The sequence below is a fragment of the Mirounga leonina genome, unplaced genomic scaffold (assembly GCF_011800145.1).
Source record: "Mirounga leonina isolate KUSES-001 unplaced genomic scaffold, KU_Mleo_1.0 Mir_174, whole genome shotgun sequence".
NCBI lineage: Eukaryota > Metazoa > Chordata > Mammalia > Carnivora > Phocidae > Mirounga > Mirounga leonina.
Window position 1 is genome coordinate 9934790 of NW_023270451.1, and position 8800 is coordinate 9943589.

The 8800-nt window shown below is 38.3% G+C and overlaps 1 pseudogene; it reads right to left on the reverse strand.

The window, feature by feature from the left end:
• Window positions 1-6347: 6347 nt before the first annotated feature.
• Window positions 6348-8533, reverse strand: LOC118021317 (annotated as a pseudogene).
• Between the last annotated feature and the right edge of the window lie 267 nt (window positions 8534-8800).

Consider the following 8800-nt stretch of genomic DNA (forward strand, 5'->3'; position numbering starts at 1 on the left):
TGGCATAGAAGTTAAAGGTTATCTTAACAGAATAAATAATATTGCCATTTATTTTGTTTCTCTAGATTCCAAGGAGGTTCCGATTCTTTGATTAAGGGTACATTTTTCTTCTCTATCTTTCCATAGTAAAATTGAGTTTATTCTAGGTTATATCTGAGGGGGAAAACAAATATAAAATGATGCTTTCAGAATGTGATTTCCCAGATATGTGGTAAAACCTGAAGCAAATCCAGATTGTACTGTGTCTTCTATACACACAATTACAGAGCGCTCAGCATCATGGTTTAGAAACAGTATCAGACAGCATGGCCATAAACAGCATACATGGCATAGCTTTAGAGTTCTCAGAGACACTTGTTAGGTCAGTAACTAGATGATTCTAGAGGCTCCTTCGTCCTATTTGTAAACAATACCATAAAACTCAGTCTCTCTGTCCTTTGGTAGCCACTAGTATTAGTCCAGTAGGGTATGGTCTTTGTCCTTTTTGAAGTGGCTCAGGTTCATTCCTCAGTCTTTCTTAGCCGTTCCTCTTCTGTCTTTCCCCCATAATCCTGGGATCGAGCCCCGCATCGGACTCCCTGCTCAGCGGGGAGCCTGTTTCTCCCTCTGCTGCTCCCCTGCTTGTGCTCTCCCTCTCTCTCTGTCAGATAAATAAATACATATACATACATACATACATACATACATACATACATACATACACAGATTAAATCCAAAAGTCAAATTGCATAAATTGGTCTTCTCAAGTATCTTTAGTCATCTAATTAAGCTTTATCTCTTTTAAAAAATTACAAATTTGGGGTGCCTGGGTGGCTCAGTTGGTTAAGCAACTGCCTTCGGCTCGGGTCATGATCCTGGAGTCCCGGGATCGAGTCCCGCATCAGGCTCTCTGCTAGGCAGGGAGCCTGCTTCTCCCTCTGACCCTCCTCCCTCTCATGCTCTCTGTCTCTCATTCTCTCTCTCTCAAATAAATAAATAAAATCTTTTTAAAAAATTACAAATTTTGATGTATCTAGCTATCTATAGTTAACATTTGTTAAGGGTCAACTCTGCCAGCCACTGGGCCATTTACATATTTTATTTTAGGTATTATTCAACAACAGTATAAGTTAGGTACTACTTTGATTCCCATAATACCGATGAGGAAAATAAGACAGGTTACTTCACTTGTTAAAATTTATTCAGTCAGTTGTTCGTACAGCCAAGTTTACTAGAAGCAGGTATTGGTTCCCAACCATCATGAACATATCCTCATCCAGTTACTGTGAGTTTACTTTATAGAATGTGCTTTCAGTGAATAATTTCTATGGAAAAATAAAATTCCATCAATGAGACAGTAAATTCTTCTTATGAAAAAGATTAAATTATAATTTTAGAGCAGTTGCTTTTCAGTTCCAGCTAAATATCCATGTTATGCTTGTGAAATAGCATGTGTGTATCATTATCTTATTATAAACTCATTTGTGGTCATTAAAAACATACTGTATAATAAAGCATGTATAATTGCTCATTCAAACCTTGTGTTAATGTAGTGAATTAAAAATATACCTTAAATAAGTTTAAAATTAGAACAATATTTTTCCACTACTTTAATTAACAAGGACCTATATTTAATTTTGTATAAAATTACATCCATTTATTATACAGTAAAATGTCTTTACTTCTAGTTCTAATGTGTATAGAAATGTGCATAGAAATCATATATATATAATGATATATGATTATATAAATGTTATCACTATTTTTTAGATGTATCCACTAAATTTTCAAAATCACATAATTAGGACACACAATATGATTACTAGGCTGTGTTCTGACCATTCTGTGCAGATTTCTAACATGAAAAATATTACTTTTTTTAAAAAAGATTTTATTTATTTGACAGAGAGAGAGACAGCAAGAGAGGGAACACAAGCAGGGGGAGTGGGGCAGGCTTCCCGCTGAGCAGGGAGCCCAATGTGGGGCTCAATCCCAGGACCCTGGGATCATGACCTGAGCCGAAGGCACACGCTTAACAACTGAGCCACCCAGGCGCCCCGAAAAATAATATTACTTTTACTTAGCAATATTTCTTTATTAAAAACAGGCTAAAAGTAATAATTTGCTATATAGTCATTCATACTCAAATGAGAATAGCAGTGTATAATGGCATTATGTGTAAACTGATAAAAGAACCACCAAGGACACTCCCTTTCAATTATGCTTATTGGAAGGTTTCATACTTTTTATTTAACATAGTTTCATTCCTGAACAATAAACTAAGAGATTCCTTACATGGAATATGATTAAGATTAGTGAATGGCACCACCTTTTTTGGAGGGATAATTCCCTTGTGATTTGTAACCAAATAGGAAACAAAATTTCAGCTTCTAGATTTTACCATTATCTTAATTCATATGACTATCCATTCAAGAAATACCTGTTAGTAAAGTTAGGCTACTTCCTTCTAGAAGCTCATGTCTCTATATATCTATTTATGTTTTCAGGAGGACTGAAGACTGCTTTTCAAAAAGATCTGCATTTATCTTTCTAAATACTATATACATTGTCATTATTATTTTGTTACTATTTATTTACTGAAGTATAATCCACACACAATGTTACATTAGTTTCAGGTGTACAACATAGTGGTTACATAAGTCTATATGTTATGTCATGCTCACCACAAGTGTAGCTACGGTCACCATACAATTCTACTTTTTTAAATATTTATTTGAGAGAGAGAGTGCATGCTTTCATGTAAGCAGGCGGAGGGCAGAGGGAGAGAGAGAGAATCTCCCAGGAGACTCCCCACTGAGTGCAGAACTGGTGGAGCTCGGTCCCAGGACTCAGATCATGCCCTGAAGTGAAATCAAGAGTCTGATGCTTAATGATTGAGCCACCCAGGTGTCCCTATATGATGCTATTATTTTTAAGGCAGTAACTTAACATTTCAACTATCTTCTATTGCTTCTCAATTATGATTAAATCCTTTTTCAAGGGGTATTTTTCACCTATATATCACTATCACTTAGCACAGTGTCTTGAATATATAATCACTCAGTAGTTATAGGATTAACTCAATAATTAAATACACCATCCATTATTACAATGCTGAGTATAAAGTAGGCCCTTGATGGATAGCTGAAAATTAACTTATTAAGATGTTCATTTTTATATGAAAAGTGAATGTTTATATAACATGTAGGACAGGGGCACCAGGGTGGCTCAGTCATTAAGCGTCTGCCTTTGGCTCGGGTCATGATCCTAGAGTCCTGGGATCAAGCCCCCCATCGGGCTCCCTGCTCCGCAGGAAGCCTGCTTCTCCCTCTCCCCCTCCCCCTGCTTGTGTTCCCTCTCTTGCTGTGTCTCTCTCTGTCAAATAAATAAATAAAATCTTTAAAAACAAAAGAACATGTAGGGCAGTTCAATTTCATTTTTGCCTCCAGTGTTACACAGATTACATCCTCTTATATGCATGATCTGAAGAACTCTAATGTAAACTTATGTAAAATTCCATTGATATTTTGATGTATGGTCTTTTATACATTAAAGAACCAACAGGATGTATTATTACTTAATATACCTCAAAACATGATCCCTTTGTAGTAAGAAATTGATTTTGTGGTGACTTCCAGATATACTTGATTTCTTTTATGCCCTTCTGTACTGTTGAACTATCTCAGTCTTTTGTAATCTGCTCCTTTATACCTAATTGACAGATGAAGTGAGAGCTCTTAAAAATGTCTATGTTCTACAGCAGAATACTCTTGCCCTGTGTGTTTATATATTTACAGATAGTGTTCAGATGGTACAGGAGTTACCATAGGCCAGAAGCAAAGAAAGTAAAATAAAACAGAGAGAGAGACAGACAGGTGTAAGGATGGGAGGGGAGCGAAGGAGAAAAGAGGAGAGGGGAGGGAAGAAAGAAGAGAGGAAGGAAGGAAGGGAGGGAGAGAGGGAGGGAGGGAGAGAAGAAGGAAGAAAGAAAAAATGGGCTCTCAAATGTGTATTCATTTGTACTAGAGACATATTTCTCTACAGACCAGTTGGGGCAGGGCTGATCCAGTCCAACAGAAAATTAGTTTCTTTTCTCTATCTCTCTTAAAGAAGATTTCAAATCACCACAAAAGTCAGAACAAAAGAAAAACACAATTTTAAGAAGATCAGGTTATCTCATCTTGTTTATAAGAAATATCTATCCCAGGCTTTCTCTTACATAAGTCAGGGATCCTCTGTTGCCTTTGACATTCTTAAAAAGATGTGGGGATGATATTTCAGCAAGGGTTTATGTTGGATTTGAATGAGTATTACTCTTCATAGAAACATGAGTTAAGATGCATAGGTGTTCTCATGCCTTCAAAATTTCACACTAGTGTATAGCAAGTACAAGAAATTGATCACAGAATCCTGAAATATATGTGCTTGCTTAAACATTCATTTGTTAAGTGTCCATTTATTTTAGCTCCTTCTAGGGAAAGTGCCAGGAAATACGAATACAAATATGCATGGACAGTGTTTTGCCTTCAAAAGCTTATGGTTCAAAGAGAGAGAGAGAGAGAGAGAGAGAGGCAAACCATAAGAAACTCTTAATTATAAAGAACAAACTGAGGGTTGATGGAGGGGAGGTGGGTAGGGGGATGGGCTAAATGGATGACAGGTATTAAGGAGGGTACTTGTTGTGTTTCTACTCCTGAAACCAATATTACACTATATGTTAACTAAGTAGAATTTAAATAGAAACTTAAAAAAAAACAAAACAAAAGCTTACGGTTCAGTGGGGGAAATGCAGACAATTAAACACATCATGATTCATTTTATATTAATTGCTTCAGAAACAGAAATAAGGTGCTATGAAAACACATAGAATTGACATTTATCACTTGAGGTACCTAATTTACACTTATCACTTGGAAGGCTTTTTGGAGGAAATGCCACCTAAGATAGATTCTGTAGGCTAAGGAGAAATTAGCCAGGCAGAGAGGAAGAGCTCTTAGGCTGAGAAAACAAAACAAAACAAAACAGACAAACAAAAACACACAAAAAACATGCATGGTGGGACCAGAGAGTAGAAATATTTCATCATGGTTGAGAACAGATGATGACACAATATTTATAATACATTAAGGAGATTGTTCTTTATTCTGAATAGTATTTAGTGCTATAGCTTATTTATATTTGCATTTTAAAACAATCACTCTTTGATAAGAGTAGAAATTTTCTAAAGGGCATTAAGAGTGGGATATAACAGTATCAATTAAGAAGTTATTTATAGTAATTAAGGTCAAAAAAATGTATCCTGGATATGAGCCTCTTTTCTTTTTGAGAGAGAGAGAGAAAGAATGCATGCACACGATCAAGAGGGGGTGTTGGGGGCAAAGGGAGAGGGAGAATCTTAAGCAGCTCCATGCCCAGCATGGAGCCCAACTTGGGGCTTATTCTCAAGACCCTGAGATCATGACCAGAGCCAAAATCAGGAGTCTGTTGCTTAACTGACTGAGCCACCCAGGAGTCCCTTGAATAAGAGCTTTTGAACAAATGGAACAGTGAGTGGGGGAGGCTGTTAAGAAAAATAAGTAAGATATAACTCCAAATTAAAGGCTAGCTAAGAAGATAGCAGTGGCACAAATACTTTTAGAAGGAAATATTGCATTCCAGAAGATTATTTCTTTCTGAGGTACATTGAGTTTGGGTGGTGAAGGTAGTCATTATTTGAATGAGTAGTCATTATTAGAATAAATATTTCTGGCATTTAGGAATTAGAATGAAGCTGAGGATATTAATTTGAGTCATTAAAATATACCTGAGATAGTTCAAGCCATGTAAATGGATGGGATCAATTAGAAATCCTGGAAGCACTGAATTTATAAGGGATGGGATCAATTAGAAATCCTGGAAGCACTGAATTTATAAGGAGTGCTGAAGAAGAGAATTTAATAAAGGGAAATAAAACTGGCCAGAGAGACAGAAGGAACCTGGAGCTAACAACATCACAGAATGCAAAAAATAAAGAGCATGTTGCAGAGGGTAAATGAGACAAGACTGCGGAGTCAGATTTAGGAATAAGTCAATCATTAGAGGTTTTGGCAGTTTTTTTTTTTTTTTTTCAAACATGCCTGAAATGTTTTAATAGAATTTAGCTTTTCCTTAAATGGTCTTTTTATAGTCAAAACAAACAACAAAAAACACCCAATGTTAAAACCACTTAATAAACTTACAAACTTGAAAAATTAGACACTTCAGGTAGGCAGTAAACTTAATATTATGAAAACAATATATTCTAAGTTTCAAAGATTTGACAAGTTCTGCAGAGTATCTTTCGTCAGTAGATGGTCCCTCCACAATCTTCTGCCAAGTACGACTGAATGTCATTCACTGGTATGAGGTCGAATCCATTTCAAGGCATGTTGTGGTGGCACAGTAATGGTGGGATGATCAAGTGTGTAGTCAGGTCTTGTACACTGAGTGTTACATCTGCAGTGTTTTAATGACAGAAGGGAGATTCCATTTTCCTACAAGCAGGGAAATAACACCACCATTGACTACTAGAAGCTAGAAGGTGGCACTGGTGTTGCAATTGCTGGGTTTGGAGACAGTGCTGGAATTCTTCCACTCATATGAGTGAAGGGACAATCTCGTTTAGTACATTTTTGTATCATATTTACCATTTGGATGAATGAACAAACATTTCAGCAAATTTACAATTGGGGAAGGCTTTGCAAGGTGAAACAGGATGATGGTAAGTATACTTATCCCCATTTTTACAGGAAGGCCAGTACTTGCAATGCACCAAAAGTTTTTCTGGCTTCTGGACCACACTCAGTTCACTCATCTCAGCATTTGCAAAGCTACCATTTAGCTCATCGATCAGCCTGCTCATCAGCTACAAGTGCTGTGGGTGGAGGAGACCTCTGAGTCCCTTGTTTGAGGCTGCAGATTGGTTTACAGCCTTCACTCCTTCAAAACACATGTCCTCCTCTTGATCTGACATGTATCCTGGGGGGCTGGGGAGAACATCCAGTGACACTATAAACTTAGGACTTGCAGGTTTACCTGGTGGTACAAGATCTTGTCTGCATAAGGTGTCCTGAAAGTACTCAAAGGGTATCTGCAGTCTTCATCCCCAACTCTTGGTTTGGTGCCACTACTATTTCCATAGACAGCTTTGGCTTCTTCAGAATAAATGATCTTGTGTCTGCATGGACCATGGATTCCATGTCATAGTAATCTTGACTGATCTGCAGAGTTTCTGCCATTACTGGGTCAATTTACAGTCGGGATAACAACTGCCTCTGTTGAGTTCCTTGGCTTTTTTCTATATTATCTCCCTTGTTTCCTCTTCTTTAATGGGGGGACTTATTCTGGGGGTCCTGCTTTGACCCTGGACCATTTCTGCAAACAATTCTTCTTGAAAAGTTCAAGTTCTGGGAGCAACTGGAAGTGTCTGTTTCTGTGAGACTATAGAATACTTGTTTTTGTTACAGATTCTTGAGCTTCAGAGATAGCCTTCAAAATTAGATTCTTGTTAGCTTATTTAGAAGGTGGAAGTGAAGGTCTCCTTTCAGGCTTTGCTGGCACACATTGCTGAAGATGCGTCCTGTATGAGACCCACAATCATCATCTTCCTCCTCCTCTTCTCCATCATGATGGAAGTCTTTTACTTTAACAATTGAACATACCACAGGCAACTTCCTCTCCTGAAAGTTTTCTTCCTCAATACTCATTTTTTCTGAGTTGTTTCTGAAAAAGAGAGTATAAGTCTCTTCTAGGCTGTTAAGCACTTCCCTTTCCCAGAAACATCCTGTTTCATATACTTGGCTATTCTGTATATCAGGTTGCTTGGCTGCAAAAATATTGTTTTGCTACTGCTGAAATTGCAACTTGTTTAAATGAGCACCACTATCTGCATTTTGACTTGCAGGTGGTTGATAAATTTCAATAGAAGGGCAAGAAGAACCATATGTAAGTGTCACTGTAGGGTTTTTTCCGAGATAAGGGATTCTGCACAAAATTGAGGTCTTCATCAATGAGATCATCTGGTTCTGGCTTAGTATCAATCACATCTTCAGAGGGTGCTGTCTCCCTCAGAGCCTTCACAGTTGACATTAATCAGGATGCAGCTCCATCATCATAAGTCTGTCTGACATTTGTGTTTTTCTGCTCCTGTGAACTAGGAGAAACTCTGGAATCTCTTTTTTTCAGGTTCAGTGCTAGCATTCTCAAGGGGGTGGCACTGCAGCTTCATGCTCTCATCTCCCCGGCTGAAACTGCTCTTGTTTGAAGACACGGTATTATCAAATATGTTCGTATCAGATGACTTTAGACTGGAGGGGTCAGTTGTAACAGGGCAAAGTTTAATACACCATGAAGACATAGGATGAATCGAATTGTATTCCCTAGAAACAGGGACAGGTCCTCTGTCATTTGGTCCTGACTTTTCTTGTTGGCCTCCATCACCATAATGCAATCAGGAAATTCTTCATCAACATAAGCTCTGGCAATTTCCCGTTAATGGCACTCCGGATCTTCAACTGATCTCGGTGCCGATTTCCATGGCTCCCGCGGGTGGTGGACTCAGCACTGCGCGGTGCTTCGCTTACCCAGAGCCCGGGCCGGCTCCCTGCCCGCAGCTCCACCACAGCGGCCTCTGGCCGCCAGCGCCACTCCAGGCAGCATGCTCCACGTGACCCACCCCCACTGGCCCCGGCAAAAATATTTTTAGGGTGATGGTGGAAAATCTAGTATAAACAGTAAGTATGGGCTAATACAGCTAGAAATAGAGTAATAGCTGAAAATATGTAGAGTTGAAGGCTGTATGTTT